The sequence below is a fragment of the Pleurodeles waltl genome, chromosome 4_1 (assembly GCF_031143425.1).
Source record: "Pleurodeles waltl isolate 20211129_DDA chromosome 4_1, aPleWal1.hap1.20221129, whole genome shotgun sequence".
NCBI classification, from domain to species: Eukaryota; Metazoa; Chordata; class Amphibia; order Caudata; family Salamandridae; genus Pleurodeles; species Pleurodeles waltl.
The window spans coordinates 796,770,525-796,786,581 of record NC_090442.1 but is presented as its reverse complement, the minus strand read 5'-3'; positions in this window follow the sequence as shown (position 1 = coordinate 796,786,581).

The window sequence follows — 16,057 nt, the reverse complement described above, 5'->3', positions numbered from 1 at the left end:
TCAGGGACCGTTTGCGGGGTGGTTCTCCATCTGCAGGGGGTGGGGTGCTGGTGTGGTGGTCCTGTGGCGGTGCCTCCTGTCCACTAGCGCCGGCGGAGGTGGTGGGCAGTTCTTCGTCCATGCTAGTGTCAGGGGCCCCTTGGAGTGCCACAGTGTCCCTCCTGGTGTTAAGTATCTCCTTCAGCACCCCCACGATGGTGCCCAGGGCGGTGCTGATGGTTCTGAATTCCTCCCTGAACCCCAAATACTGTTCCTCCTGCAGCCGCTGGGTCTCCTGAAACTTGGCCAGGACCGTTGCCATTGTCTCCATCATCGCCAATGGCGACGTTGCCATTGACTCATTGTCGCCATTGAGTGGTGGTACGTTCCCATGATGGAGGAGAGGGCCTCGTGGAGAGTGGGTTCCCTAGGCCTATCCGCCCCCTGTCGCACAGCAGCCCTCCCAGTTCCCCTGTGTTTCTGGGCCTCCGTCCCCTGGACCGTGTGCCCACTACCACTGCCCCCAGGTCCCTGTTGTTGGGGTGGTGGGTTGTCCTGGGTTCCCTGTAGTGGTGGACACACAGCTGATTGACGTGTCCTGGGTACAGAGGTATGGGCCCGCTGGGTGGGTGTTGTGCCGGTGTTACCAGAGGGTGGAAGGTCCGTGGTGGCCTGTGACTGGGTGTGGGGACCGACTGTCCCGAGGCCCACGATGGTCCGGGCTGGTCATCTGGATCCAGTTGGACAGAGCTGCTGTCATCACTGTGGGCCTCTTCTGTGGGTGGGGTGGAGATGTCTGGACCCTCCTGTCTGGTGACGTTGGGTAGTGGTCCTGCAGGGGTGGAAAGGCATGATTATTGCATCTGTGTGTGTCATGGTGTGCAATGGGTGGGTGACCGTGTACCCCAGTGCTTGCACTCCTGTGTGGGGGCTTGTGTGATGATGGTTGAGGGGGTGTTATGGGTATGTGCAGTGGGCATGCTTTAGTGATGGGTGTCCATGCTTTGTTGTTTCATGCAGGGCTTGGTGTTGGGATGGGTGGTTTGTGTTAGTAGTACATATGTGAGGAGTTGGAGTGATAGGGGAGGGGGTGAGGGTGGGGATCTGTGATAGCATGCAGGTAGGGTGGGGGATATGATAGTTAAGATTTGACTTACCAGAGTCCATTCCTCCACTGACTTCTGTGAGGCCCTAAGGATGCAGAATAGTCAAGACCTGCTCCTCCCATGTTGTTAGTTGTGGGGGAGGAGGTGGGGGTCCGCCGCCAGTCCGCTGTACTGCGATGTTGTGTCTGGAGACCACGTAATGCACCTTCCCCCGTACGTCGTTCCACCTCTTCCTGATGTCATCCCGATTTCTTGGGTGCTGTCCCACTGCGTTGACCCTGTCGACTATTCTTCGCCATAGCTCCATCTTCCTAGCTATGGAGGTGTGCTGCACCTGTGATCCAAATAGCTGTGGCTCTACCCGTACGATTTCCTCCACCATGACCCTGAGCTCCTCCTCCGAGAACCTGGGGTGTCTTTGCCGTGCCATGGGGTGGTGTAGGTGATGTGTGGGGTGGTGTGTGTGGTGATAACTGTGGTGATATGTAGTGGTGTGGTGTTTTGTGCGTGGAAGTAGTGTGGGTGATGGTGTTGAGTGCCTGTGGCTGCTAGTTTGTGGATTGTGGTGTCTCTCTCTGGCCTTCTTTCAGATTTTTTGGTCATAGGGGTTTGTGGGTGATGTGGGTGTGTGTTTTATATAGTATTGAGTGTGTGGGAGTGGTGTGTGTATGTGTATCAGGTGTGTGTATTTCGAATTGTCCAATGTGGTGGTGTTTTGGAGATGTGTGTGTATTTTGAGCGTGGCGGTGTGTACCACCAATGGAATACCGCGGTTGAAAGACCGCCGCGTGGATTCGTGGGTCGTGATAGCATGGGCGTATTTCTGTTGACGTGACGGTGGAGGTTTTGTTTTCGCCAGTTTATCACTGACCTTTGGTGTGGCGGACTTGTGTGGGTGTCTGAATTTTGTCGGATTTCGGGATGTGTGTCATAATAGCTGTGGCGGATTTCCGCGGCCACAGCAGTGTGTTGGCCGTCTTCATCACGGCGGTCAGTGGCTTTTACCGCCAATGTTGTAATGACCCCCTTTCTGTCCATGGGAAACGGCTATGCAGATCAAGTCGCAAGGTTTTGCGCATTGAACTGAATATCGTTTAAGGATCAGTGGGAATTGTTACCGCAAACTGAAAATGACACATGTTTGAACCTTGCATTAAGGGTGGTTGATACACTAGATGAGCTAAAAACACTACAGGGTCGTGCTAGCAAAGAAGAAAAACGCTCCTGGTAGAGAATGCAATGTGTACAAAGAGCTGATGACTTATGGGTCTCAGAGGAGGGGAAACTTGTTTTGCCAAACAGCCTTCTATCACAATTCGCTAGGCTCTACCATGGACAGGCACATCTTGGGAGAGATGCAATGATCAGGTCATTCAAGATTGACTGGTTTAACCCAAAATTCAGACATGCCGCAGAGGTTACCTGTCACAGGTGCATCATCTGTCAACAGATAAATGCCGGAAAAGGGACTGTGGTAACATTGAGCCACATAGGGAGAGCTGGTGGTCCATTTATCAAGATGCAAATGGATTTCATTGAGATGCCTGTTTGTGGAGGATTGAAATACGTGTTGGTGATTGTGTGTATTTTCAGCCACTGGATTGAAGGTTACCCCACATGTAGAAATGACAGTCTCACAGTTGCAAAGCTGCTGCTTAGAGAACTAATAGCCAGGTCCGGGTTTCCGGTCTCTATAGAATCAGATAGGGGCAGACACTTTGACAATGAGGTGATTAAGCTCTTGTGTGCCGCACTAGACATTGAACAGAAGCTGCATTGTAGCTACCGCCCTAAAGCATCAGGACTAGTAGAGCAAATGAATGGTACCTTAAAATCGAGAATGGCAAAGATGTGCACAGCTACCAATATGAAATGGCCAGATGCATTGCCCTTAGTGCTGATGTTGATGAGGAACACCCCTGATAAGAAGACAGGACTATCACCCCACAAGATCTTTATGGGTAGAGTTATGAGGCTGCCCGCAGTACCTGCAAATGCTCTTGTGAGTATCACGGATGATATGGTGTTGGACTACTACAAAGGTTTGGCTGTTGTGGTTCGCTCTTTTTCTCACCAGGTGGAAGCTAACACATTGCCACCGATCAGTGATCCAGGTCACACCCTGCAAGCCGGTGACTGGGTGGTTGTCAAGAAGCACATGAGAAAGTCGTGTTTGGAGCCGCGTTGGAAGGGGCCATATCAAGTAATATTGACAACAACCACTGCTGTAAAAATGTGCAGGCGTTCCAAACTGGATACATGCCAGTCACACAAAGAAGGTAACGTGTCCAACTGATGAGGAACTTGAAGTTTCCAACTCAACAGTTTCAGAGAGGGAAGTCTCAGGGCCCTGAAAATAGCCAAGAGGGAACTGAGACTCCAGGAGAGCCCACTGAGAACAGCCTTGTCCCTCAAACAGTAAACAAGTTCAAGAGAGGTGACAGTGTGCCTATCTCAGTAGAGGCAGCAGGAGAACTAAATCAAGGAGAGGTTCTCCCAGAAGCAGACGGGTACGGGTTAGAGCTTGAACCCGCTACAGATTCAGAAGAAGAAGAAGAAAGTGAAATAGTAGAAAGAGATCAAAGTATACCGGTATCCCCTGAGCCATTTGCAGGTCCATCAAGAGAAAACACCATAGCACAAGAGGAGGGTGCTGTTCAGCGTCCTGAAAGGACAAGCAGGAAAAAGACGCATAAGGGAGATAATTGGCCAGAAAAGCAGGCTGCGAAAGAAAGGGTCGCACCAGGTGAATCAATAATAGAAGAAAACGATACCACAAGAACAGAAGATCTGAGTGAAGGAGAATTGCAAGGCGAACGCAGACTGAAAAGGAAAAGAACCGCCAATAGAAGGTATGCAGGTCCTGAATGGGCGTATGCAACAACATCTGAATGGCAACAAGAATTCTTAGCGTTCTGTTTTGATTGAGAAGTACCAGGCCAATATTATGGTACCTGATATTAATCAGAGAAAGAAACTGTGTTAAAACTGAAATTCGAAAAGGAAAATAGAAAGCTGAAAAACAAAGAAAGAGACTTATAAACTATTGGATGTGACACTGATAACCTGAATTGACTTTGAAAACCTGATTATGACAAGCTGCTAACCTGAGTTGACAAAAGGGTCCTGGAGTGAGTGAAACGCTGTAAATACACGCAGAGAGAAAAGAGACTTTTGCATTAGAAAAAAAAATAAAAAATCTTTATCATCCTCAAGTTGATTATTGTTCTGCTATCTGATTCTTTACAGACATGGCTTATAATAGAGGTAGTAATAACAAGAGTAAGGTGTGTGGTTGGTTAAGTCTTATACTAGGTATTGTGTGTGCGATAATTATCGTAGGAGTGATTGTGGGAATGCCGTGGTTGGATAAGAAAGTGACTAACAATGCTTCAAAACCTGAGACTACAACGCTAACACAGTGGGAGAAGTTTGAGCAGGATGCAAAACACTTGCATGAGGGAACTAATTCAAAAGGGGAACTTTCTACTAATGTTTTCTATCGCTTGCTGAATGAGTACGTTGAGACCATGGATGCAAATTTTTTTTATGTGTGCACAAAAATTCCTTCATCAGTGCAAGAAGGGGTCACCTATCATAGCTCGCCATTAACATACGGGATAAGCTGTAGCTTGCTGTTAACAAGATTCTATAATCAGGAGCATGTGCAATACTTCTATTCAAATGTGGATGCAGTGTTTTTTTTTGTGCCTGTGATTGAGTTTCTGAACAAGCTAGCTAAAGAGCATAGTATAAAATTAGTAAGAGGTTTCTTTGAACCAACGCTTACATTTGGGACAGATTATGCACACTGCAACAATCTGACTTGCTTATTGACACCTGTAGAGAAAAGCTTTTTAGATCACACTGATGATGGACGCAAAGCATTCAAACAAGATTAGAAAAAGGGTTAGAGAAGCGCACATATGCAAATGATTATGCTTACACTGCAATAAAGGCGCAAGGCAAACTAGCTATAGACGCATTGCATGTAGGAAGGCTTTGTATATATAGGCCAAAATCTGAGCATGACACTTTATTTGTGGGAACGAATGAATGCAGGCATGTGTTTTTGTTTCAGAGTAAATGGACATTAATGTTAATTGGACAGGATCCAGCGATCCCTGGGATTTATTATATCTGTGGACTTTGGGCCAGATGTAGCAAAAAAACATTTTGCGAGTTGCAAATTGCGAGTAATAGCGACTCGCAATTTGCAACTCGCAAAATCTAATGCAGAAAGGTGTCTCAGACACCTTCTGCGACTCGCTATGGGTCGCAAAGAACCACCTCATGAATATTAATGAGGTGGGTCGCAGTTTGCAACCCCATAGCGAGTCCATGCACTCACAGGGATGGTGGCCTGCTGGAGACAGCAGACCACCATGTCCGTGACTGCTTTTTGAATAAAGCTGTTTTTTTGCAGCCCGTTTTCCTTAAAGGAAAACGAGCTGCAAAAAGAAAAAATTCTGAAACCATTTGGTTTCTGTTTTTTGAGAGCAGGCAGTGGTCCATAGGACCACTGCCTGCTCTGAAAAAATATTTTTATTGACATTCACAAAGGGGAAGGGGTCCCATGGGGACCTCTTCCCTTTTGCAAATGAGTCACCATCCACTTCAAGTGGATGGTAACTGCGAGTTGGTTTGCGACCGCATTCGCGGTCCCAAAGCAACTCAGCATGGTGATGCGGTCGCAAATAGGAAGGGAACACCCCTTCCTATTTGTGAGTCGCAGACTCAAATTGCGAGTCGGTACCGACACGCAATTTGCGATTGTGCATCACGTTTGGCCTATTGCGCCTCGCAAACTGCGTTTTTCGCAGTTTGCGAGGCATAAAAGGCTTCCTACATCTGGCCCTTAATGCTTATCACCGTCTTCCTAAAGGATGGTATGGGACATGTTATTTGGGAATAGTTTTCCCAAAGATTTACCAGATTGATGACTTAAAGCAAACACCTAAAACGTCTGAATTACAACATGCTAGGCTGCTGTCGTTGGAGACATATTTGGAGCCATAATTCCTTCAGTAGGGGTTATTTTAAACTCCATAAAGATTCAAAAGTTGTCTACTATTGTGGACTACATGCTGACAAATTTTACAGGGGCTATACTACTGATGGATACTGAACTTGCTGCGGAAAGAGCTATGACTCTTCAAAATCGGCTTGCTTTAGACATTCTTTTAGCAAAGAGCGGCAGAGTCTGCAAGATGCTCAACGAGCGTCATTGTTGCTCATTTATACCGGACAATAGTAAAAAGATTAGAGGTATGCTTACTAACCTAACTAAAGATAGTGCAGATCTGAAGGATTTTAAGGAACCCGGAGTGTGGGAAAAATTGGGAAAAGGAATTGCCAGAGTAGGGAGCTGGTTTAGCAATATTTGGAATGGGGTACTTGCAAAAATATTACGGGGTCTATTAATTGTTTTGGCCTGTCTATTAGGATTATGGGGAGCATGCAAAATTAATGATGAAATTAAAAGAAATTGGACAAAAAGAAACAAGAGAAATGAGGAAAGTGAAAGGGAGAAATGTTTAATGACATTTGGGAGAGTTCACACAAGGGACAAGATGTTGAAATGCGCATTATGCGTAAAGTGAAAAATTAAAGTGAAAGGTTAAAGGGAAAGGTTTATGTGATGACGAACGTCATCAGAGGAGCGACTGAGAGAGCGTAGCTTATATAATCTATATTAACATGAAATGTTTATGAATCAATGTGTGATAATGCTGCATAGAAACTGTAATAATAGTAATTTTGCTTAGACGTGCACTTGAATTGTGACCACGGGGAGTGGCCACCAATGTATACGTAGACTAATAATAATGACCAAAATGTTTATATTATGTTTAAATAAGTTTAAACTAATGTTTGCGATATTGAATCTGTACTGAAATCCCCATAGGCCTTAAGTAAGCATGAGCCAAAGTTTAGCTGCCTTGGGTGTCGTATTAAATGCATTTTTCTATTTTCCAGTGTGCTGACTCACAAAGGGACATGACCCTGTGTATTCTTTTTTTCTTCAAATTAGAAGATGAATGTAACCATGTTAGATCCGTTCTCACAGTTTTCTCTCATTTGCAGAATAAATGTTAAAAGTAAATTGAAACAGTGTAGATTAATGTTATGTACAAGGTCATTCAAACCGGTGAGGACAATGGAACTGCTGACCAAAAGATGTGCAAAGAATTACAGAAGGATGAAATCATACCCGACATGCCACCTCTGAAGACGTCAATTATGAAGACCAAGCAAAGACTTGTAAAATAATATGGGGGAAGAGTTGGGTTACCTAATGTGTATTTTGATAGGTTAAAGATAGTGGGGTATAACAGACGACCAATAGAATTTTGGGGGAATGTACAACGAAAAAGGGATAAAAACCCTTGTCACAGGAAGTCATTTAGAATTAGGTAGGGAATGCTATTGATTTTATCCAGAAACTTTGTCACTCTGTTTGGTGACTTAGGGGGTCATTTTGACCTGGAGGGAACCGCCATATGGCCGCTCCGCGGTCGAAAGACCGCGGAGGCCATTCTGGCTTTCCCGCTGGGCTGGCGGGCGACCGCCAGAAGGCCGCCCGCCAGCCCAGCGGGAAACCCCTCCCCACGAGGAAGCCGGCTCCGAATGGAGCCGGCGGAGTGGGCATGTGCGACGGGTGCAGTTTGCACCCGTCGCGTATTTCAGTGTCTGCTAGGCAGACACTGAAATACACAGTGGGGCCCTCTTACGGGGGCCCCTGCCGTGCCCATGCCATTGGCATGGGCACGGCAGGGGCCCCCAGGGGCCCCGCGGCACCCCCTACCGCCATCCTGTTCCTGGCGGGCGAACCGCCAGGAACAGGATGGCGGTAGGGGGTGTCAGAATCCCCCTGTCGTGCCGCGCGGTGCGGCGCGAGCCGAGAGCTCGACTCAAGCCGGGCGTTCGGCTCGGGCCGCGCACCGCGTTGCTAGGACGCGGCGCGCCCCCAGCCTCTCCTGCGCATTTCGAGGCCCCAGACTTGCATGGGGCCTCGTTCTACCTTCTGCTTTCCACTATACTAGGGGTCTATGACCCCTCTTACCTGTTTTTTCGTTTCTTTCCCTTTTTTCTTCTTTTCTGCAGTCTTTTGTTGTGCCTTTCTTTATGTCTTTTCCCCCTTCCCAGCTTCCTGTTCTTTCCCAGCATTCCTTGTTCCCTATTCTCTATGGTTCCTGTTCTATTCTGTTCTATGTGTTGTTTCCCTGTCTAAGATGGTGTCCTTTTACTTCCTGTGGGTCACTTCCTGTTTTTTAGTATATAAGGGCTGTGTTTTCTTCTTTCTTTGCGCTGCAACACTTTCTGCTCAGTTAGTGTCTTCGCTCCTGATTTCCTCACCTATTGGTTCTGGATTTCAGCATTCTGTGTTTCCTGACTTTTGCTCCTTTTGGATTCCTGTTTGTTTGTTCTTGTTTTTTCCAGGAATCTTCCTGTTTGGAGGTTTTTCCCCTTTTTCTAAGGTTTTTTTTCCCTCTGGCGCTATTTTCTGAAGGGCACGGTCTGTTCTTGGCGTCTCCATTGCCTACAGCACAGTGGCTACCAGAAAGAGTCGCCCCTTTTTGGGCCAAAGTCGAACATTGAAGATCCACGCCACCAGATCTGCAAATTCCAGGCGCAAGCAGCACGTGAGTCGTGACAGATTGCAGCGCCTAACCATTCCGACGTCCTCAAACACCATGGATGACACAGTGGCGGCTGCTGCAGATCCGGAACAATCTCTTTTGACCACGATTCAGCAACAAGCTCAGGAATTGCAACAACTACGCAATGAAAATGCTGCGTTACGACAGGCTTTGGCTCTCCGCACCAGTGATGTTCCAACTATCTCCGCTTCTACCCCTTGTTTCTCTGGTGAACGAACCAAGCTTCGCGAGTTCCTGGATGCATTAACAGTGTACTTCGCCTTCCGACCTACCCAATTCTCCCACGACAGGACCAAGGTGGGTTATCTTATCAGTGCCTTATCCGGTCCAGCCTTGGCCTGGGCAACCCCGATGGTGTCCTCCAACGACCCTGTATTGTCGGACTATTCCACCTTTGTGAGTCGCTTCAAACAGATGTTTAGCCGTCCTGGATTGGAAGCCTCTGCTGAAGAAGCCCTATGTGACATCCAACAAGGCTCGCAAGACGTCCTGCAATATATAACCCGTTTTCGTCAGTTGGCGGCAGAGACCACTTGGGTGGAACGTACTCTGGTAACTTTATTTCGTAGAGGACTCAAAGAAGAAATAAAGGATGAACTAGTACATTCTACCAGAGCGGAAGATCTTCGTGGCCTGATGGATCAAGCACTGTCCATCGAATATCGTCTTCAGGAACGGAGATCGGAAAAGAAAAGGAGTAGAGGGTTTTCCCAGCCAAGTAGCTCACGAGCTTGCCTGCAGCGTTCCGAGGAACCTCGCACTCCTGCTAGAGACATCGAAGGGGAACCCATGCAGGTGGATACTACCCGAGGTCCGCTCTCTGCTAGTGAACGAGAAGACAGACGCAAGAGAGGGTTGTGCCTGTACTGTGGTTCTGCTGGTCACATGCTTCGTACCTGTCCTGTACGTCCGCCCATGCCTTCGGGAAACGCCACCTCCCGTCCTCTGTAAGAAGGGAGGGGACGGGATCTACAGCTATACCTTCCATCAGCTCCTTTAATGACAATACAACCGCCTAGTTCTTTTTTCCTGTCCTGTTACAACTTCCTGACGGTCGTCAAGAAAAGACTATGGCATTACTAGATTGTGGTGCTAGTGGTATATACATGGACAAGACGTGGGCTGCTGCTCACCAAGTTCCTACACAAGCAAAAGAAGTACCCGAACAGGTACACACCGTGGATGGATCCTTGATATCCTCGGGTCCTGTAGACACCACTACCCTGATGTTAAGTCTACAGGTGGGAAACCATCAAGAACACATTTCCTTCGATCTTATCACGTCCCCCAACCATACCATCATTCTTGGAATTCCGTGGTTCATCAGACATAACCCGTATATAAATTGGGTAACCCGGACAGTGTCTTTGTCTTCGCAATTTTGTCATGAGAACTGTTTTACTTCCGACAAGTATTGGTCTCCGAAAAGATCCTTAGATACTGAAGGTGCCTCTGGTATGTCCATTAATACGGTCCAAGGGGTCCCAGACCACTATTTGGAGTTTCAGGATGTTTTCCAAAAACCGTCGAAACCTGTGCTACCTCCACATCGAGAATATGATTGTGCTATTCCATTGGAACCCGGCACAATTGTTCCTTTTGGGAGGATGTACTCCCTCACAGAACCCGAAAGGGAAGTTCTAAAAGAGTATCTGGACGAAAATATACAGAGTGGTCTTATTGTCCCATCATCGTCTCCGGCTGGGGCTCCTCTCTTTTTTGTGCCCAAGAAGACAAAGGATCTTCGTCCTTGCCTGGATTTTCGAGGTCTGAATAAAATAACAATTAAAGATCGTTATCCTTTGCCTCTCATCAGGGACATACTAGAAGCTATCAGAGGGGCTCAACGTTTTACTAAATTAGATTTACGAGGAACTTACCACCTTTTACGCATAAAAGAAGGCGACGAATGGAAGACAGCTTTCAGGACTCCATTTGGCCATTTTGAATATAGGGTTATGCCGTTTGGTCTCACTAACGCCCCCGCAATCTTCCAGAGATTTATGGACTCAGTGTTTTCAGACCTTCTGAATCAGACAGTCGTGATCTACCTAGATGATATTCTTATTTATTCTAGAAATCCTGAACTCCATTCTTCCCATGTGAAACAAGTTCTTCAAAGACTTCGTGCTCATCAACTATTTTGCAAACCAGAAAATTGTGAGTTCGACATGACGGAAGTCAAATATCTGGGCTATCATTTAAGTCCCACCGGCATAGCTATGGATCAGGAAAAGGTACGAGCTATCCTAGAGTGGCCTTCTCCTTCTTCCATAAAAGAAACACAATGTTTCCTAGGGTTAGCAAACTTCTATCGACAATTCATTCTAGACTTTGCCAGACTGACTAGCCACATAACTCACACCTTAAAAAAGGAAAATTTAAAGAAAGGGTTTGTCTGGACTGAGGCGGCTGAAGCAGCCTTTCAAGAATTAAAGAGAGCCTTCACCCAAGCCCCCATCTTGAGACATCCAGATACCACCAAACAATTTATAGTCGTAACTGATGCTTCTGAGAGAGCCATCGGAGCTGTCTTACTCCAACGACAAGAGGATGATGGTCTTGAACATCCTGTTTTCTACTTGTCTCATATCCTTTCCACAGCTGAACAACACTATTCTGTACTGGAAAGGGAATTATTGGCTCTGAAAACAGCCTTCCTTGAGTGGAGACAGTTTCTGATGGGTTCCAAGGAACCATTTGAGGTGAGGACAGACCACCGTAACCTACAATGTCTACGAAATGTTGTATGCCAGAATAGTCGTCAGGCCCGCTGGGCCTTTTTCTTCAGTCAGTACGATTTTTTCATCACATATATTCCTGGATCTCAAAACATTCTGGCTGATGCTCTGTCTCGCCGATATCCAGAGTGTACTCCTTCCTCATCTCAGTATCTTCTGGAACCCAGTAAGATCATTGGAGTGGCTCAGTCTTTCCTGGAAGAAGTACAACTGGAATACGCCAACCTATCGGACCACGACATAGACGAACTAAGACCATTATTACATAAGAAACAAGGATATTTTTATTATCAAAACCTGATATTCCTCCCTACTAACAAGGTGCAAGAAAAGGCATTACAAATGTGCCATGATTCACCTGTAGCTGGTCATAGAGGCATCAAGGCCACTCAAGAACTTCTTTCACGATTTTTCTGGTGGCCTACCTGGAAGCTGGATGTGGAAAGATACGTTCAGGCTTGTCCCATATGTGCCCAAATCAAGATACCCCATACCAGACCGGCAGGATTACTACAGCCTTTGCCTGTTCCACCGGCCCCATGGCATACCATCTCTACTGATTTTATGTGTTCACTCCCACCATCAGCAGGAAACCGGGTCATCATGGTCACTGTGGATTCTTTCACGAAGATGGCTCATTTCACTGCCCTGAAAAGGCTACCTACTTCTCAAGAACTAAGTCAAATATTCATTGATCATATCTTCCGTCTCCATAGACTTCCACATACCATAATATCTGATAGAGGACCTCAGTACATTTCCCGATTTTGGAGGCATTTTTGTAAAACACTAAATATTAATAGAGCCCTGTCTTCAGGGTTCCATCCTCAGACCAACGGCCAGACCGAGCGTCTGAACCAAGGACTAGAGCAATATCTTCGATGCTTTTGCAATTCTACCCAAAGTAACTGGAACACTTACCTCTCTATAGCTGAATTTTCCTACAATAACTCAGTCCATAGTGCCTCCAAGGTCACTCCCTTTTTCTGTTCTTATGGTTTTCATCCTACCTCTTTTCCTACTTCTCCACAATCCAACTCTCCTCTACCCGCCATTACCTATTTCTCCAAACGCCTTCTCCAAATCCATAGACTAATTCGATCTAATTTGTTACATACCAAGAGATATATGAAGAAGGCTGCAGACAAGAGACGTGCAACCAATCCAGACTATCATCCGCAAGATAAAGTCTGGCTCTCCTCCAAATTCTTACCCTCACGTCTTTCTCAAAATAAGTTCACACCTCGTTACTATGGGCCTTTCCGTATTCTTCAGTTGGTCAATCCTGTCACTGTCCGTCTTCACTTACCTCATACATGGAAGATTCATCCGGTCTTTCATGTTTCTCAGCTTAAACCTTATGTGCCTGACCCTTACTCACGTCAGTTTCCTTGTCCACCTCCTGTACTCGTGGATGATGTTCCTGAATATGAAGTACAGGAAATTTGTGACTCTCGTCTTTTTCACAAACGCCTTCAGTATCTGATTCATTGGAAGGGTTATCCTCTCAGTGAATGCTCTTGGGAAGATGCATCTTCCGTTCACGCACCTCTCCTGATTCAACGCTTTCACGGTTTATTTCCTCTCAAACCTGGACCTTCGGGAGGGGGACCTACTGTCGCGCCGCGCGGTGCGGCGCGAGCCGAGAGCTCAACTCAAGCCGGGCGTTCGGCTCGGGCCGCGCACCGCGTTGCTAGGACGCGGCGCGCCCCCAGCCTCTCCTGCGCATTTCGAGGCCCCAGACTTGCATGGGGCCTCGTTCTACCTTCTGCTTTCCACTATACTAGGGGTCTATGACCCCTCTTACCTGTTTTTTCGTTTCTTTCCCTTTTTTCTTCTTTTTCTTCTTTTCTGCAGTCTTTTGTTGTGCCTTTCTTTATGTCTTTTCCCCCTTCCCAGCTTCCTGTTCTTTCCCAGCATTCCTTGTTCCCTATTCTCTATGGTTCCTGTTCTATTCTGTTCTATGTGTTGTTTCCCTGTCTAAGATGGTGTCCTTTTACTTCCTGTGGGTCACTTCCTGTTTTTTAGTATATAAGGGCTGTGTTTTCTTCTTTCTTTGCGCTGCAACACTTTCTGCTCAGTTAGTGTCTTCGCTCCTGATTTCCTCACCTATTGGTTCTGGATTTCAGCATTCTGTGTTTCCTGACTTTTGCTCCTTTTGGATTCCTGTTTGTTTGTTCTTGTTTTTTCCAGGAATCTTCCTGTTTGGAGGTTTTTCCCCTTTTTCTAAGGGTTTTTTTCCCTCTGGCGCTATTTTCTGAAGGGCACGGTCTGTTCTTGGCGTCTCCATTGCCTACAGCACCGTGGCTACCAGAAAGAGTCGCCCCTTTTTGGGCCAAAGTCGAACATTGAAGATCCACGCCACCAGATCTGCAAATTCCAGGTGCAAGCAGCACGTGAGTCGTGACACCCCCATGGCGGCGCAGCAAGCTGCGCCGCCATGGGGGATTCCAAGGGCAGTGGTAAACCGGCGGGAGACCAGAGGTTTACCCTTTCTGGCCGCGGCAGAACCGCCGCGGTCAGAATGCCCTTTGGAGCACCGCCGGTCTGTCGGCGGTGCTCCCGTGGCCGGTGACCCTGGCGGTCACCGGCCGCCAGGGTCTGAATCAGGCCCTTAGTGGTTTACTTAAAACCATCCTCGCCCTTAGATTTGTCCATGTTACACTTTACCTCCTTATGAGGAAAGTGCCCGTTTTGCCCCGGAGCTGAGTTCTGACTGATGGTGAATTGACATATGTCCTGAAGACGAAGACTGAACCTGTGTGCTGACCTAATCTTTGGAGGGTAATTATGACAATGCAATTGTAATTTGTCTGTTTGCTTTTCCTTCCTAGGTACCAACTGCTTACTTTTGACAGAGACCTTTGCTACATGTTTTCCAAATTGGTGTTCTAAATTGTTTTGCATGAAGCCCAACATGCTAATGCTAATCAGTGGGTAGGATAGGTATTCACTAAACTGACGCAAATAGACAAACGACCAAGACTATGCTTTGTTGAACTGACGCGTTATTGACACTTTGCTAATCTCGATCTATGTTCACGCCGTGTTATGTTCTGATGTTTGTGATTCTCGCTTTAATGAAATCTTACAAAAGTTGCCATATCGTGACTAGGTTATTATGTTTCTTGGCTTTGAGATTGACGTGTCTGATATTAGAATTGTTAACAATAGGGAGTAAAACTCATAAAATTCTACTAAACAAGGTGTGATTATTCATGGCTAAAAAGTAATGGTAGTGTCTTTGAATTGATTAATGACTTTGACTAAGGTGAAATGCATTGTTGTGATAAATATTGATGACATTATTAATGTGTTGATTGATATATTGATCAGCTATCTCGTCTTAAGGTGTCTCTCAACTGGGTCAAAAGATTCATTGGCCTAAAACGAGTCCTGATGTGTAATAAATTATCATAAAGGGACGCGTTAACAGTTCCATTGCGGTTTTCCTGAAGCCTGCCAAGGATCCAACCTTATGGCTGGCGCTGCGCGTCGCGAGTGAGCGACCTCTGACCTGTTTCAGGTCCTGAGCTCGCCCCCCACGACCGCAGCACCAACCTGCTGCCTCCTGCCTCTGTCCCCTGACCACGCTGCTGTTTGCGTGTTCGAGGCCCTCCTCCACCCGCAGGCATCCTCCTGCGCCTCATCCCTGGGGTCTAGTGGGCTCTGACTAGCTTCGCTTGACCCGTGTGCCGCTTCCGCCGTCCCGTAAGTGTTTTTTCAGTTTTCTCGCTTTTTCAGCGCCTCGCCGCCGGCGCTTCTGCCCCCTTTGTGCCCCCCTGATTGCCGTCTCCCCGATCGTAAATTGTGCCATACTGTTTTTCTGTTTGTGTGATTTTTCTTATTGTATCTGCTCGTATTTTGCTCGTTTTTCAGTGTTTCTGCCCCTTGTGCGCTCCTCGTTCCCTGCCGCTGCCTCCCTGCGGCCCGCCCCCCTCGCGCCCCCATTTGCCGCTCCCTCCCGCCTCCCGCCTCCCAGCTGCTCCTCCCTCCCCCCTCCCTTCTTAATGGCTGGCGCTGCGCGTCGCGAGTGAGCGACCTCTGACCTGTTTCAGGTCCTGAGCTCGCCCCCCACGACCGCAGCACCAACCTGCTGCCTCCTGCCTCTGTCCTCTGACCACGCTGCTGTTTGCGTGTTCGAGGCCCTCCTCCACCCGCAGGCATCCTCCTGCGCTTCATCCCTGGGGTCTAGTGGGCTCTGACTAGCTTTGCTTGACCCGTGTGCCGCTTCCGCCGTCCCGTAAGTGTTTTTTCAGTTTTCTCGCTTTTTCAGCGCCTCGCCGCCGGCGCTTCTGCCCCCTTTGTGCCCCCCTGATTGCCGTCTCCCCGATCGTAAATTGTGCCATACTGTTTTTCTGTTTGTGTGATTTTTCTTATTGTATCTGCTCGTATTTTGCTCGTTTTTCAGTGTTTCTGGCCCTTGTGCGCTCCTCGTTCCCTGCCGCTGCCTCCCTGCGGCCCCGCCCCCCTCGCGCCCCCATTTGCCGCTCCCTCCCGCCTCCCGCCTCCCAGCTGCTCCTCCCTCCCCCCTCCCTTCTTAATGGCTGGCGCTGCGCGTCGCGAG